At 39.1% G+C, this 18,165-nt stretch overlaps 1 long non-coding RNA gene across 1 annotated transcript in view; it reads right to left on the bottom strand.

Moving 5' to 3' along the window:
- The window catches only part of LOC125630995 (uncharacterized), a 30,190-nt gene extending 19,703 nt beyond the window's left edge, over nucleotides 1–10,487 (bottom strand). The window contains exon 1 of the long non-coding RNA XR_007354857.2: nucleotides 10,467–10,487. This is a non-coding gene — a long non-coding RNA (uncharacterized LOC125630995). The remainder of the gene's footprint in view (nucleotides 1–10,466) is intronic.
- Nucleotides 10,488–18,165: the final 7,678 nt, after the last annotated feature.

The following is an 18,165-nucleotide window of genomic DNA, read 5'->3' as shown; positions in this document are numbered from 1 at the left end:
TTTATTATTATTATTTTGTATCAATTTTTTTTCGAAAGCAATTTACCTGATTAAAATGCACTGGGCTGGATTCTCAACTCTGTCCTGCCAGGATTGGCAGTGGGGAGGGGAGGTGACATAGAAGCTAGCAAAGCCAGGACTCTATCCATTAGGAATCCTCTCATTCCAGGGGAGTCTTAGTGGGGATATAAGACTGTTTTCTTCTCCGTTTGCATCATACAACCAATGCAAAAGGAGCAAGGTAGGGCTGAGAGTCTGGCTCGTCATGTGAAAAAAAACTACAAAGTTCTACATGATTATCTGTGCAAGAGTAGCATAAGATTTCCCACAATCTCATACCTCTGTTCTAGGGACACCTCTGTGGGGGTAAAAGGTGTGTTCACTCACCAAAGTCTACCAAATCTTATCCATACTAAGGCCACCAGGAAGTTAGCCAATTAGTGCCATTGGTGTGGAGGGCATTGTGATGTAGATACCCATCCCGAGAAACTAGATTGAGACCACACAAGCCAACATAAAGCTTTCACATGGTATTGACTGGCTGGATTTGAACCTGGAGCCGAATGACTACAGCCCATTGCCCATTGAGCAATTTGCCCTGGAACTTCACTCCTTTCTTCACATTAAAGGCACTCAGATGATGGACAAACCGTGTTTGGGTTTTTTTGGTTGATCGGGGGCGGGGGAGGAGGGAACAATATTTAATTCCTAATTCCTTTTTTAGATGGTTAAAAGCAATTTCTGCAAGTGCTACTCACACAACAGCTAGTTCAGAAGCAAGTGTGTTTCAAAGTAAATACCCACTCCAAAGTGTGATGTGCACAGAGAAGCATTAAAAACACGAACATTAACAAGCAATGTTTGTACACATTGCTGGTTTCTAAATTAACAGTAAAAACTCAGGCAAAAAAGACCTGAGTGTTATTGTGAACAGCTCAGTGGAAACCTGAGCTGAGTTTCTACAGCTGTCAATCCAATCCGGCACTTTCCATTTCACACACAAATTAAAATTATATACACATATACACATATGTATATATCTTTGAAATTTCCACTCAAATAAATATTTAGGAGGAGATATGGATTCACAACCTCCAAGGTGTAAATAAACTGATAGTTGCCATTCAGATGGCTGCACATGTTGCATATTACTGCAGCTGGGACATGAAACAGAACTCTCCTGATCTGAATACAGGTAAACTGGAAAGAAGTAGCTGAAGTAGCCTCAGCTGGAAGCTTCTTGTTTACATAGGAGTGGCAATGGAAGGCCCAGAAAGACAGTAACTTATCTACATAGAATTTTACATTTTGCAATAAGGGAAATATCCACTCCCTATATTTTGTCTTATTTATAACATAAATCAAACTTTCTAATTGAATAAAGCTTTTTCAGTTAGATTTGTAAAATGATAACTATTTCCTGTTTTAGTAGTAAAATCCTAAAGAAAAATTAGGGCTATTTCTTAGTGCCCAGTGCCTGGGGAAATTTCAAGGGAATAGTGTGAGGACTCCTGGGTTTATGCCATGGACTGAGGTGAAAATCATAATTTATTAAGCATTGATCAAAATACATTTCAGTAAGTGCCATCACATTTAGTGAAAGATAGCTGACAATGTGGTACACAATTTTCTTGGGATTTTGAGTTTTAAATGGTTAGAGTATATAAGAAAAGACTATAAAATATAATAATCTCTAAACCAATGCTTAAAACAAAAAATCCTTAAAGCCCATTAAATTTTAAACTTGACATTGCTAAATTGCTTTAATACCTTAAACAGAACACAGTTAGGGGCGTAATGATGTATTTGGTGAGCGTTTCTTACTTTTTGACATAAATTACTTTGTTTTATTTGATTTTTTTAAAGCTGCTTGTAATAGGAGATGTGTTATGCATGGTAAAACACCATTACACAGGGTGAGTCAAAAGTACCTGAACATGAATTTGAGCAAATGTGCTTAATCTAAGAGAATTTAATCAGATTTTGATCAACACTCCACATGTCAGGATTGTTGGGCAGCATGTTAATATGATCTCATTAAACTGTTACTCTACTGTAGGATGAAAATGACCGTTGAATGCCACAGTAAATAATACATCATTTTGTGCTCTTGGTCACTGCTGCATCAGGCATCTGGGGAAATTAACACAGGTTACTCGTGTCAGTCAGGCAAACCAGAAATTAAAAAAAGGAATCCTCAATTAATCACATCATTTTACAGCCACCTTCAAAAAATAAAATGTATTGTGGGAAATAATGCCTCTGCTTCAATTGACAATGACGAACTTTTCAGGGAAGTTTTTGTGCGAAATATTTCTAATGATGTTTTCCCAGTACATCTCCCTAAAAATGTTCCTAGGGTAAAATTCTTGGGGATTTAAAGAAACATAATACTCAAAAGACTCCTTACTTCAGTAGATTTTCCACTTGGCATTCACTAAATGAGACTTAGGCTTTATCTACATTAGCACTTTTGTCGGTAAAACGACATCCCTGACAGACATAAGTTTCACCTACAAAAGCGCCATTGTGCACAGCGCTATGTCGGTGGGAGACGCTCTCCTGCCGACACAGCTGCCGCTGCTTGTTGGGGGTGGTTTAATTATGCCAATGGGAGAGCTCTCTCCCGTTGGCATAGACCGGCTACATGTGGTACAGCTGTGCCACTGTAAGATCTGTAGTGCAGACAGAGCTGCAGCACACTCTGAGGTCAATCCTACAACCTTACTCGTATGAGTAAAATTTAGGGTTGATATAAGGTGCTGTAAGGTGGTGTAAGTTAGTCTCCCTTAAACCACACTTCCACTCATCTGATGATGTGTACTTGAATGTAAAGGAGTCTAATACCTGGTCTACACTACAGGGTTAGGTTGATGTAAGCTGCCTGGTGTGGAACTAGCTGTGGAAGTGTCTTCGTTTAAATTTGGCTCCTGCTGACATAAGTCCCTTTCTGTGTCAATTTAGTAATACCACCTTCCCGAGCGGCGTAGTCACAGTGGATGTAATGAGGTCAATGCAGCGTCAGTGTAGTAGACACTGCATTGCTTATGTCAACTGTTCCTGGATTTCAGGAGCTGTCCCACAATGCCCCACACTGACAATACATAGATACAAGTGCTCCTGGTGTGGACGGGTACCACCCACACAAGGAGCCAAGTGTGCACACACACAAGTGATTTAATAACTGTGGTGGGATATATATTCAGATATAAGTCGACATAATTTTGTAGTGCAGACATGGTCTAAGTTAGTGTAACCTACACACTGAAGAGCTGGAATGAATTATCATTTAAAGTAAGAGATAGTCCATAGTGCAACCACTGTCTGAGGTGAAGAGGGGGCTCATTTTTCCCCAACTGTCCCCTGTCCCCAGTGGATTTTCCCCTTCCTTATTGAACTTTCTGGATGGCTGTAGTTCTATCTTCAACTGACTCTGATCTGCTAGCTACCATTGAGGCATCTAGCTCTGGTGTGGACAGGCAGCAGAGCATAGCAGGGACAGCAGCTACAGAAATGCAGCCACCTTACAAGACAGCAGGACTCCCACCATTGCCTGCCTTCCCTGGCCATTGAAGTGGGGCAGCAAGAGGCCATTGTCAGATACAGAAAGATCTCTGCTATTTCACAGCATCCACACAAACAGCTCCAGTAGAGGCAGAAGATAAATGATGGAAGGAGTATAAAAAGCTTTCAGTGGCAGACAAAGGCCAAGGTGGTATAAAGAAGAATGTGTGATTTGGGAACTCTTAGGGCCAATGCAGGGATAAAGTTGGGTGTTTGAGCTAAGGTGGAAGTGATTTAGGAGTTAGGGTTCCTGGGGAAAAAAGATAAAGAGATGAGGGAGGGAGTGGAAGAGGAAAAGTGGAACTTTAAACTTCCTCTGTTTTGCTGACCCCTTATGACTGTCCTTTCAGCAGCAGTTTCTGGTTCAACAAGTCCTTTCCAGTCTTGGTTTGCAATGAAAAGACTAAATTAAAGTCTAAACTGCTGCTGAAAGGGCAGCTGAACTTATAAGGGTCAGGACTCTCAGGGCTTGCCTCCACTTACCGGGGGATCAAGGCGTGGCGATCAATCCACTGGGGGTTGGTTTAGTGGATCTAGTGAAGACCTGCTAAATCGACCGCTGATAGCTCAACTCTCGACTCTGGTACTCCACATAAGGTAAGTCGATAGGAGAGTTTCTCCCGTCGACCCAGTGTGCAATAGGTCGACCTAAGGTACATTGGCTCCAGCTACATTATTTACATAGCTGGAGTTGGGTAACTTAGGTCGACTTAGCCCTGTAGTGTAGAACTGCCCTCAGGGTAGGTCTACACTAGAAATGCTAAGCAGCACAATTGCAGCTGTGCCGCTGTAGTATAGACACTTGCTATAGCAACAGAATGGGTTCTTCCACCACTGTAGTAAATCCACCTCTCTGAGAGGATTCGTTCACTGACCTAGTGATGTCTACATTGGGATGCAGGTCAATTTTTCACACACCTGAGCGCTGCAGTTAGGTCGATCTAGCTTTCTAGTGCAGACCCGCCTTAAGTCCACTGGGTTTTTTCTTAAATATTTAAAAACAAATGCTGTAACAGTAAATGAATTCAAAAGAACAGAGAAAAGGTATTTGTTTATATAATCTTTTCTTTACTCTTCCTGCTAGGAACTACTTTTCATGGTGGAAGGGTACTTTGCATAAAAAACTCCAAAAATTAGAGTGCATAATGGTCAACAACTGGCACACTTCTTGGGGGACTGAGAGCACGTGACCTTTGGCCTCATGCCTCCCAATGCATCTGAAGCAGGCTCCAATAGCTTGGTATTGTAAACCCTGCTCTGGTTCCTTCCTCTATTTCCACTTACTTCTGATAGCAAATACAGCAGTGTGTCTGGGGCCCTCTGGATGAGAGGCACATTTGTCCCTCATCTACTAGAATGTAATAGACCCCATTGTGAGGTGGGACTGTGAGTGCTGTTGTACACCAGTCATCTCTGATGTCTGATAGTGTGCTCTAAATACCACGAGCACAGAGGCAAGCACTGGAGGTGATCCGAACACTAGGCTCTAACCCTCAGTAGGTTCCCACACACATTCACATGCTGCGTGTACCGGAGGATTCCTTTACTAAGACTTCCAGAAACTATAAGGTACAAACACCCTTGTCACAATTGCTTTTAACAGTTACAACAAAGATTAACCCATCCATTCCTAAAGCAGCCCCTCGGAGCAGTCCAGTACAGAGGTGTAAAGGTAAGAATCACATAACCCCTTCCTCACCATCCTCCTGCCTGTTGTTCTGTATCCTCCTGCTGTGGCTATTGCTGACCCCCTGTCAACAACAGGGTGAGCCCTACTTGGCTATCACACTTCCAGTTCCAGACCCCAGGCTGCCCGTTGTCCAGCATTCCCTCTTGCAGCCATCTCCCAGCCTGCAGTTCTTTCTAGAACACAGCCTCTGGCTCCCTCCTGAGCAAGGTCATCTTCAACCTCAGGATACTATTACTCTTTTCCTGTACTCTATGGAGGCCTTTACTGGCTGGGCATTGAACTGGGGGTGGGGGAAAATAACACTGTGCCCAGTAATGACCAGCAGGTTCATCCCAAGAATGTAACTTGCCATTGGCAAGTTGTTCTTGTAAATGAAATCCACTCCACCCTGATATAGCCACAATATTTGGGCTCCCTACAGAAGAATTATGCATCAGTTAGAGAGGAGAACTCATGCAATGCCCAACCTCAGGCCAGAGCACATGCAATCCCATCGCAGGCACTACTCTAGCCCATGTTGCATCATGTAGTGGGGCTGTTGGAGCTACCTAAACATGAATCGGTAGCCCTTTCCCTGGCCTGTCCAGAATGAGGCATTCTAAACAGGAAGATGTCCCTGATTCAAGAAAGCAAATTCTTAAATCCATCCCTAGTTAGCAAGGCACTTAAATACATATGGAACTTTAAGTGCATACTTCAGACCCATGGCTCCCAAAATTAAGCATGTTAAGCAAGTTAAATAGTCCCATTGGTTCTTAAAGTTAAGCACATACTTAAGTGCTTTGCTGAATTGGGGCCTATGGAGGACAGATGCAAAAGATCCTCGCTGCTGTGTAGAGAATGAATAGGGAGTATGCAAGGCTTAATACTAGAGCAACTTGCATTGGGCATCTGTCCCACAGGAGAATTTTACTCATAGAAAGACAGACTTTTATTACATAATGTATCTGTTTTAAAATGTCTTAAAATAGTCTAAAATTAAGGAAAGTACATCTTTTATTTCAATTTTTTTCAATGAGCGAGGACTCCTCATCTTCCCAATCCTATCCACTCATTAATCTTGTTTTACATTCACAGATTCCTGTTGTGGTTTCCAAACACAATTAAATGTGCATCCTAAAAAGGGTTCTAAATTATTTAGAAGAAAATGTCATGATCTAAAAAGTAGATAACAGGAGAAGCCATCTTACATTTGCTTCTCACCAACACAGAGAAACCATATTAGAATGTATGAACAATAAGTAAGCTTGAAGAATTGATTATGAGCTAGTTATATTCAGCAGTGAATTCCTACAACTTTGCAGTGCAATAGTATTAGATTTCAGGAAGACCATTTTTTTCTGTGGGTGGATAGGGAATGAATGACTGAAGTATGTTGGAAAGAATTGTTAAAACCCACAAGGCTGGGGAATCCTAAAAAAACCCCACCATAAATAAGGCATAGCACATTACAATTCCTCTGAAAAAGAAGAATGCAAGAGGCAAGAAGTATGCAGTGTGGCTAACCAAGGAACTGGCTATAGATCTGTAGGTTAAGAAAAGTTAGAAAAGGGTTGAAAGGTCAATGGAACTGAACAGTCATGAATTTGGCCCACTGATGTAAAAGGAACTATTAGCATGAGCAAGGTGATCAAGATTTGTTCCTTCATGAGTTACAGGATGTAAGGTGTTTTATATGTAGTGTCTGCCCCAGATGATTTAGAGAAGAAGTAACCCTTGAAGTTTGGGTGCATCAGGTAGGAAGTTCTGAGGTGAACTGAAGGCTCAGTCAGAAATCTTGGCTTATCCTTTGCAAGCTACAGTGCTTGCTGCTGGCACAAGAGACATAAGACCCTGCATACTGCCTATGAGAATGTTATCAAAATGCTAGGCCAAAGACCAAGAGGAGAGACCATTAGTAGGGCAGAAGGACTGCCTGTGCCTGCCCTCCTCAGAAGCACCTGGGTCCTTGCTCCCTGGCAGGGGAATGGGCACTGGCTAACTTGCTGCTACAGTTTAGAATAACCTCACTCTTACACAGAGATTCACCATATCACCGTTTTGCTTGATTTCAGAAAGTGAGTTTATGGAAAGAATATTGCACAAGCTCTAGTTTGGCTGAAGAACTCCATGTTGCTTTATTTTCAGAAGAGAAATTGTGAACAATGGGACATTGTTTACTCACTCATGTTTAGATTAAAGCTGAAATGCTGCACTTGATGTGTGACAAATTATGTTGTTTTAAATGTATGTTTTAAGCTTTAAAAATTGTTATTGATAACATTAAACATGAAAGACATGCTAAAACTCTGTCTGGTAGAGAGAGATTCAGCATTATTGCTTGCTATTTGGAAATGAACACTTCGTCTTTAAGAATGCCATTGAACTACAATACTTACGAGAGATTCTGCTGTTTTTATTGGAATGGCTTACAATGGAAGGCAAGATGTTTGATCCCTTCTACAGAGGGTCATTCATTGCTAGAACTGTGGTCTTATCAAACATGACTGAAAACACACTTGATTTTAATATAATCATATTTATTAATATTTTTCACTTATGGAGCAATCTGCAAGCAAGAATTTCAAAAAATTCTGTAAACATTAATTCAATCTCACACATCAGCATTCTCCATTATACAGATGGGCTACGGAGGCACAGATAAATGAAGGATCTTATCCAATGCCCACTGAAGTCCATGGGTATGTTACCATTGACTTCAATGGACTTTTGATCAGGCCCTGAGGCTACACTGCAATTAGACACCTGTAGCTTCCCTGTGTCAGGTGACTTGGGCTTGCAGGGCTCAGGCTAAAGGCCTGTTTATTGCAGTGTAGACATTTGGGCTTGGGCTGGAGCTTGAGCCCAAGCCTCAATGTCATTTACTCAGAAATTTTTAGCCCCACACCCTGAGCCTGGTGAGCCTGAGTCAGCTGACCCAGGCCAGTCACAGCCTGCCATGGGTCTTTTATTCCAATGTAGACATATCTTAAGTGGTCCGACTGAGCTAATGTGGAGAGCCAGCAGCAGAGCTGAGACCAGAGCTCAGGACTCCTTGTACTTTATCCACTACACCACAATGCAAGGCAGCTTAGAATCAGACCCCAGGTCACTATGTCAAAGGTGTATGTTCCTAGGAAACAAAGTATCTAAAATGAAGATTAGTTGAGAACCCCTTTTGGAATTTTGAAGACTGAAACACTCAACTCAGCCTAAAATGATCAGCATCCTAATGGGCCTAAACATAGCTAGAAAAAATTAAAGTCTGGTGTCTGTGAGCCAAAACATAGGCCAAGCCACAAGAGCTGATGTTCTTTATACATATATATTTATTGAAAAGAAAGCACATACAATTATTAGCTCCCACTGTGATAATCAGGAAGCAGTGCTCGCACAGTCTCACTGGCCTGACTCTTCCTTGGTACACAGACACAGAGCTGGAGACAGTGCCTCAGCAGGAGTCTTCATGTTTCCCTACCACTACATCCTAGCTACTGTGCAGAGGGATTATGTTAGAGTCAGAAAATACGAGCTTAATGGAGTCAGGACCAGTCCATCTTTGGTGCGTGTGATAAGCTTGAAAAAAATACTCCTGAACTTCAAAGACAAGCAAGTCACCACCCTGGGAAAGTTTGCATGTACTGATTAATTGATTTAAAGTGTTGTATCTAGTTCACCCGGGCTGTCCCAAGGAGGCATTTAAATTTAAAGAATGAAGAGCACCGCTAAAAGTCAGATGATAAAAACAATGCAAAGAAGTTATTAGGACAAACCAGAGCTGCCAAGAGCACATTGAATGGTGTAGCATTAATGATGTTATGCTTTTAACCAGAAGCTAATGTGCAATTTTATTTTATTTTTTAAATTACCTAGAGACAGATTCTTTCTGGACTATTAACTTTTTTTTAGTATTTGGATCACAACTCCTAAAGACTTAGCTATATTTTGACAGGTACTGACAAAGAGTGCCATGGAATTGTGACTCTATTGTCACCTCCAGCATGTTCAAGCTGAAAAACTCAGGATGAGTGCTAGGTACTAATTAGAACTGTTATATTAGGAAAGCAAATACAATGGTGTCTAACATTAAACAAAGCACAGTTCTCATCACAAATGGGTTCTTTTGTGTGCGGGTTAGACTATAAAACCATTTTGCATGCTAATGAGGCACAAACAATTATTCGCAAAGTAACTAGTTTCATGCAATTACAAAAATCACATAAAAAGCCCTATTGTTTGTTGTCGTATGATTTTTAATGCTAATTTTGCAGTTGATAATTTGGGGATTTCATTTGTACCACAGTGTGCAATTAGGTTTTTATATCTGTGAAGGTGAAGGCTTCTAATGGCAGAGTGAGGTTAGGAGGAAATAACTCCAAGGATAAAGAAAGGAAAAGAAACAGTCACCTTCAGAAAGAAGAGGCTGGACAGCCTGAAAAGATGGAGAAAAGAGATGTGCTGAATTCCCATTGGATGAAAAGGGAGCATTTTCTCTGTAGAAAAAAGAGAAAATCTGAAATGAGAGAGGGAAAGAAAATTGGGACCCTAGAAGCAGAGCAGCTTCCAGACAAACTAATGAATATCACTAAGCTGACACATCCTGTGGCTTGGAATGCGTGACAAACTGGAGACTTTCACAAAAACCTTAAAGAGTACAGAAAATTAGAGTAAAAGTCAGATGGATAAGTAGTTAAAATAAAAAGTTCTGGGGCCCTGTTCTCTCTCTGAAAGATATGAGTAACTACTATTTAAAGCCTGTGCAAGTGATTTATAACCTTGTGGCAGGAAGATCAGGCCCCTCTACTCTCCTGGGGACAGTGACTACTTTGGCTAAAATTTTGCCCACATAGCTGTGAGTGGGCCTTTCACCTTGCAATCAGGTGATTGCACATTAAATACAGTAAACATGCCACATGGCATCCCCTTTCCCTCCAACTGACATCAGCCTTTAAACGTTCATTATTATTTTCTAATCGAATACAAAGATTGTATATGTAAGCTGTGATTTTGCATTGGCTTGAAAAAAAAATATTCCATGTGATGCAATTTAAGTATTTAAAGCTAAATAATGGCTACTGGTGGATGTAAAAGTTCTGTTGTAAGGTCAGGATTCAACACTTTTAACTCCATCATATGCTATGTTATTGGGTAATACTGAATATCATAGTTTTTGACTCTATTAAGAAAATATGATTACTGTAAGGTCCACATTATGCTGAAACTGAAATCTTACCTGCAGCAACGACTGCTGTAGAGAAAGCTAGCGTGATGGTCAGAATTCATTTTCCTTTTGTGACTCTCTCCTTCCATTTACCATAATATTAAGCATTTTTGCAGATCTCTCTCTCTCTCTCTGCCTCTCTGTGTTATGCTGCTACTGTTGGTACAGGAAATAAATTTGAAATCAATACATGTTGGCATTGTTAGATATTGTAATGTGGGTTTTTTTTTTTTTTTTAAATCACATCTATCTCACCATAACTAGCTGAGCTCACCATTTTCCCCCTTTCATCCTGTATACTCTTTCTCTTTCCATCGCCAGCTTTCTGAATGTATTTTCCATAATAATGTATCCTTCTACTATTGTTGATTTCTTCAGAATATTCCTCCCCCTTCACACCATTCAGTTTTGTTTATGGTTTTTATTTGGAAAAAATCACTAAATCTTAGGAAAATGCTTTTTACATTTTCCTGCCACTGTGCAGCATTTTAGAAATATTACCAATTGCTACGTGAATAATTGATTCATGGCTGTCACAGCATGGAGGTGACATTGTACCTTCTTATTCCTCTTCCCCCACCCCCTGCCGCTCGCTTAACCTTTCTTCTTTTTGTATCCTTTGTTGAAAAAAGGCCATGTAGATTTCATCAGGAGTAGGTTCCACATGTGCAAAGTTACCAGTAAATAAGGAGAGAAAGCATTCCTTTAAGGAAACTTTACCTTAGGTATTGTTGGTATTGTTGCTTAATTTAGTATAAATACTGTAATAATTCAGAAATGTGTAATCAAAATTGTATTTAATTGGCACTGCAGATTTCCTTTATAAAGACTATTTAATTCTCTAGACAATTAACTAACTCTGTTTATATGCAAAGAAGTTTGAGGCAGAAACAAGAACTTTATGTAATAGCTGTGCAAAACTACACTCCATTTAGATCTAATTTGAAAACCATATTTAATTTAACATTAAAACTCTAATTGGCCCTCTGTATTGTAGCATTAAATACTAACTATAATTTGGATTTCCTCTGCTGTTTTATGATGACATTAAAATATACTTTTTTTAAAAACTGGCTTACCCATACATGCATCCTGGTTATAGCCTTCTCCAGCAAAAGGATAGGTTAGCCGATTCTAATATTTCATGTTTGTGTAAGAGGCATATGTAGATAAGAATTAGACTGCTTACTTAACAGTAGTTCTGGCAAAAATGCTTCTTAAAATTAGGATAATATTTTGGAAAACTCAAGGACATTGAGTATAATGACTTACTAAACTGGACATTTATATGCAATCATGATCAATCTTAATAAATGTACATGACATAGGGAACTCATCTGGCTTTTGAGAAACAAACTATAAGAACAAATTAAAATAGATTTAATGCATTCTTTCTATCAGATTTCAAAATCAGCCCTTATAATGAAAAGAGTGTATGCTAAAGCATTCTCAGGGAACTATTCACAGGAATTGTGTAGGAAAGGCAGATTTAAACAAACATGCACATTTTAAATAGAACGTTGTATTAATTATAAAAAAAATCTGAAGATGTGTTAATATAAATCTATTATAGATATGTTCATATAAGGGGTAAAATACATCAGTAAGCTGGCGGTCACCTATTTCTGGCTCTGCTACTGACTTACTGGGTGATCATGAGCAAGTCACTTAAGCCCCTTATGCCTCAGTTTGCCCATCTATAAGAGAGGTACAATCACACATACACATGGATGTTGTGAGTTAAAATTAATTGTGCATTTAAGGCAGAGTCCTGTATTGGGAAGTTCCACAGGATTTCTGGGAAGTATTGGATCTCAGAAAGGTACAATGCCTCTCAGGATTCTGGGGAGACCATGGCAAACACAACAATTGTGCCCCTTGTCAGGTTCATTATGTGCTTCGTCCAGCTTCTGCCAGCTCTTGTGGAGGTGGGGGCAGGGCAAGGACACTATTCCTTTTCATCTCCTTTGGAGTGGCTAGCATTACTGTGGGCACTATTCTTTGCACTCATGAGCACAGAGACTGCAATTGTGCCTGGCTCCCCCCAGAGCCAAAGCCTCCTTGAACTTTCTCCCCAGTTGCACAACTGTGCAGAGTCATGCAAAATCTGGGCCTTGGGGTTTTCAAACTGCTTTGAGATCCTCTTCTGAAAAGTACTATAAGTGCAAATAAAGTGATTTTATATATTTACAGGGACAAATTCTGATCCATGCACCAGGCCTAACTGGGCTGTGAAGAGGAGAACTACATGGGGGGAAATCCCAAAGCCTACACCTGGTAGCAAGACTTGAGCACTTGCATAAGGCCTATGCAGCAATGGTTGCCTACAGTCCACTACATAGCCTTGATGTGTAGACTTATGCCAATGGATCTGTGTAGTTATGGCTGTGCCCTGATTTTCCCCTTGACTCATTTCTACATCTCACCTCCACCAATCTGCTGCAAAGGACATCCTGGAACTTTGGTCTGCATCAAGCAGGGATGTGAAGGAGCTGTGTATTGCACCTTCTTACTCTGGCTCTCTCTGTGCTGCAGTGGAATCATGCTACCTTAGTTAGAGGATTTAGACATTTGCCACTAAAGTTCATGAGGCTATTCTTATACTGCAATACCATGCTTCATTCCCTTTTGTCCCTTTTGCTCCAACCCTAGCTGGCCTGGTTGAATAGGACAAGGAGCTTTTCTGAAACAGACACAGTTGCTGTAGAACACATTGACCGGAAGATGCTATAAAACTGCTACACATCTTTTCTTCCCCCCTTCAGTGATTGAGCATATCACTTCATTCTGTGTCCGGGTTTCACCAGCCTAGTGGCTTGGCATCATAACTCTCTCTTCTCAGCTGATATCTCATACTTTGTTCATCTGGGATGACTTGCACTACTGTTTTATTTACAACACAATCAGCTGCCGTAGAAAAGGGAGCAGTAACTGCTTTTCCATAAACCTTTTTTCTAGCCCTATATTATAAAGTCTTATTTTCTTTTCACCTCTTTCAGAAAGAAAGCAGTAGGGGGTAAACTGAGCAAACTTTATGTATGTCTCTAATTCATCTACATTTATAGTATGTTTTTCAGGCTCTATTAGCAGAAAGTATATATTAGTCTTACCTGATAAAATATTTTAGTTTAAATCTCTCTCTTTCTTGGCAGTGCTGGCAGCAAGACCAACTCCTGGTGGCATGCTGAGACATCCATCAGCACCTTGCACTTTTGTAGAAAGTGACAGATGTTGGTCATTATTTCAGCACTGTCACTGAGTCCCAATGGTCCCAAGAATGTTTCCTCTTTACGAGAGAAAGGATTGCTTCAGAGGGCAACATTGTGGCTTCAAATGTCATAATTTTAGACCATCAGCGCAATAGTATATTTTAGGCCCGAACCACCATTTTGGACTCCACTATTGTTATTGTTTAGTATTTGCTTCTGGTAGATCCCACAGTGTGCTTGGTTCTTTCCAAACATTCAGGTCCTGCTCCAAGAAGCTCACAATCCCAGGACAGAGAAGTAAACAAAGATTAGGGAAAAAAGAAACAATAGGCAATCCACCATTAACTGTAAGGAGGATGGCAGAAGTGGGTCTTTAAAAGAGATTTAAATCTGCAAAGAGTAGAGGTCTTGAAGATGAGCACTTCCATTGCTGGAAATATTTTAAACTGGGATCATACATTTGGTATTTTATTGCACCAAAAACAATGGCAGGAAAGCAGATTCAGCATGAAAATGCTAGAAATACATCTTCCAGCATGCAGTGTGTTAGCTCATTTTATCCTGTAATTATAATGAATTTCTTATTGGACCCTTTCTTCCCTGGACATTGCCATAGTGTGAGGACTAAATACATCATCAGTGAGCCTCATTCTCATGTATTACACTAATATATCATTGGAATGACAACTGCTTCTGATGATGTATTAATGTAATACATCAGAGTGTGGTGCTCCTATGGGGTATTACTTAGGAACTGGGGCCATCTAAGAAAAACAGATCCAGAATCTGATACAGTTTAATTACAGAATGAAAAGGTATATCAGTACTAAGGTGATACGTAATGCTCAAGTTCTTACATCATGCGGAAGATTAATTTGCGTGCTCATTATATACAGCCTTTGCAACTTTATATGGTAATTGCAGAATTTGGATTTGTCAGCTGATGTCAGTGATTCACAAACCATAATCTCCCCCATTATTTTACAATCACCCATGAATAATTCAGATATCTCATTTTTATTCACATTCCATGATAGTTACAGAGCACATCAAATGTAGCTATAAAAAAGGATTCAGGAAAAACAACAACAACAACAATACTGCATCTGATACTCTTTGTTTGTAGTCACTGGGTACCATATAAACATTTTCACTTACATAGTGCTTACAGAAGCAAGAGGCAACTGGTATTTGCTTTTGCAGTCAATTGTGTAGCACACTTCGTGCATGTCCTTTGTCTTAAAGCTATCATAAAGCATACATAATTCCTCTGGTTTTTTTTTATTTTGCGTGAGACATATTTTTTTTTCAGAATCCCCCAGAGATTCCAGTTGTGTATTCTACTGTACTTTGATTTAAGTTATGAGCTGGATTCTGAAATGCTTTTTAACAATAGGATTTTCATAACACTATTGCAGTGTCCATTAACATGAAATATACCCAAAGCATTCTTCCGCTTCATGCCAAACACACCTGGTGTTTTTCTGCATTTTCAGTCACAGTATTTTATAAGTTACCCAGAAGAATCCACCTAGGTATTATGAATCAAATCGGCACTAAAGGTGATAGCATTTAAACTAAGACTTTTGGTGGTCTTTCATTTCATGTTTATTAAAATTATAACCAAATGATGAAGATTATCGTAGAACAGTATACAGCAGCCATCCAAAAAGACACAATTTAAATTCAATTTTGTAAACATCTTACTGCCTCTACTATAGATACTATACTTATTCTTAAATGGACTGTTTTGTTTAATAAGCATTTATCTATTGTTAATGTCTTTGGAGAATGCATCTTGGGGTTTACACTGAAGATAAATGCAGGCGAGTGAGGGTTTATGAAAAATATCTCAGCAAGTGACAGGAAGCCTGATATGAGTTACCACAGTCCGCTTCACATGTGGGGCAATCCACTACTTGCCTTGCATTTATTATATTTTCTGGCTATGTATTTTCTCTTTCTCTTCCTGAGACCCTTTGATATTATATACTTTTAAATACCAAACATCTGAAAAGAATGGGTGATATACAGAAAACTAGAAAAGAGACAAAACTAGTAGCTAGGACAAAATACAGGGGAAACCACAAAGATATTTGTTTAAATGGTGCATGCATGAGGGAAAGGAATTGGAATTTTAAAGGAATTAACTGAACATCAGCTGCGTATCCCAATGATACATGTCATTGTAGCTCAGTAGGGATGTACATATTATTTAGAAAATCATTCAGAGCTACTTTTAGACATTCTCTGAAGAATGAATGGAATTCTCACAAAAAGTGTCATGGTCTTTTGAGGAAAGAAAATTGTGTGTATGTTCATCTATTTCTAAACTGATATAATCTTTGTATCCCTTGTATTTGGAAAGATATTAAATAATGCATTTTTGTGGAGAGAGTTGTAAAAGAAATGTAAATTAGTGATAAAGCTCCATGTGAACTATTAGCCATTTCCCAAAGATTTTTTATTTTATTCTTTAATTAGCAATAACTGCTCTCTCTCATATTCCCCTTCTCCCACAGCATCAGTTGAAGGGGAGATCTGCTATGAACTCTATTGTTGAATCTTTGGACTGTCAATCATAAACAAAATTAAGTTTAATTTGCAAGAGTTGAAATCTAAAAGAAACTGTGAGATGTCTAAATGTATTTCATACGTCAATAATGTAATGTGCAACAGAAAAGGGTGAACTTCGCTTGTATACTATGTGAAGTCTTTATACCATAAGTTTTATATGGTGTGTTATTTACCAATTATGTAATTAATCAGGCAAATTTTACTTTTTGGCTCTTGTAAAATCAGATATTTAAAATCTGTGTATGGGTTTAATTGACTGGATGTAATATGCAAATCTGTTTCTCAATGTACAAATCCCATATTTTTAATATAGGGATTATAAAGTAAAATAAAATTAATTCCCCACAATATAGACACCCTCTGTGCAACTGAAGACTGTCAGAAAGAAGAAAGAAGGTGGACTGGATTGCATCAGTCTGACTGTACTCAAGGGCTGAATGAATTTGAAACATGACCAAGTCTGAATGGAATAGTGGTCAGAAAGCCAGGAACAATTACTTCAGATTACAAAATTCTTGAATGATTTACTTCACAAGACAACTGCATAGTCTCCATGTGCTGGAAGCCTATCAATACTATATTTGGACAACATTTGTTGAGATTCTTTTCATGGAGTTGTTGAAGAAAAAAATGATTCACATTGTTTAAGATAATAAAGGCAAGGCATTTAAATAAAAATGTATTCCAGTAACCAAAATCCCTGCCCAACATCATCCTTGTTTCAGAAAGTCTGATTAGTTAACATATTCCATCACCTTGGGAAGAAAGCTGAGGTAAGCGGCTTAATTTATAGATGGATGGAACAAACTTATTTAAAAATTCTCACTATGTTATTATGAATCATGTAGGCCCATTAAACTAATTGCTAAGTAAATTTAAGCAGTATTACAGTAGAATTCAGTGAATTTATCATCAATCTAAAGAGATCTTTGGTGGTCTCATGCTGCCCCCCACAGATATGTCTCAGAACATTCATTATGCCATAATTACAAAGTCTCTTTGAAGAAGCTAAAAATCCCAAGACTCCTCTCATCAATTATTTTCACCTGTTAATTCATTTTGTGTGAGGTAATAACCTCAGCATAATAACAAATGTGCAAGTACTCCGATTTTGCAATTAAAAGCAGCAGGGCTCCTATTTTGATCATACAGACTGTGACATCCATCATAGAAAACAATTTGGGCCTAGCGGGATGACAGATGCCACACTGATGGCTCTACTAACTAACTGCCTGTCCTGAAAAAAAATGGTCCAGTTTCAGCCTGCAGCTGCAAGCTATCTGATAGCTTCTGACCAGTCAGCAGGGGAAAGCCTGCAGTGACTAAATTACTGAAAGGTAATTTTACTTCACAAAATGAGGATTTTTGAGCCATATACGTATGCATTCCAGTGGCCAGTGTAATTTGGAAACAAATAGTCCTTTTCATTTGAAAATTACTGGAATCACTGCCAGTGTTCAGAGAACATTGTTTCTCAGCCTTTTACATGAAAAATACAGTGTAATACTCATTATTTCTCCCCTTTCACATCTTATTAGACACAGAGGCAAGGTGGTTATCTCTGCTTTCTTTAGCTAAATCCGCACAAGTAGGATTTCTTCCAACCTCTGGACAGGTGCCTAAATAATAGAAGAGTGCTCATTTTAGCCTTTCAGTTTGTATTAAGGCTGAGTGAGCTCTGTCTTGGGAATGATACCACCACCACCAAGCCTTAAAGTGATATGCCCTCATCTCCCACTCCACTAAAAACAATGAAGAAAAAATGCACACATAGACTGGTTATTAGCTTAAGAACTGATTAATCAAGGAAATAATTTGATGTTTTATTTAATGACAGAAAAGATGTTGTCCTGACTGGGGACAGAAATGCATGTATTTTAAAAGAATCTCAGCAAATTTATTGTAGTCAATAAAATATGATGCGA

Source organism: Caretta caretta, chromosome 2, assembly GCF_965140235.1.
Source record: "Caretta caretta isolate rCarCar2 chromosome 2, rCarCar1.hap1, whole genome shotgun sequence".
In the NCBI taxonomy this organism is placed as follows: Eukaryota; Metazoa; Chordata; order Testudines; family Cheloniidae; genus Caretta; species Caretta caretta.
The sequence above is the reverse complement of the archived record's forward strand: the minus strand, read 5'-3'. Positions and strand labels throughout refer to the sequence as shown.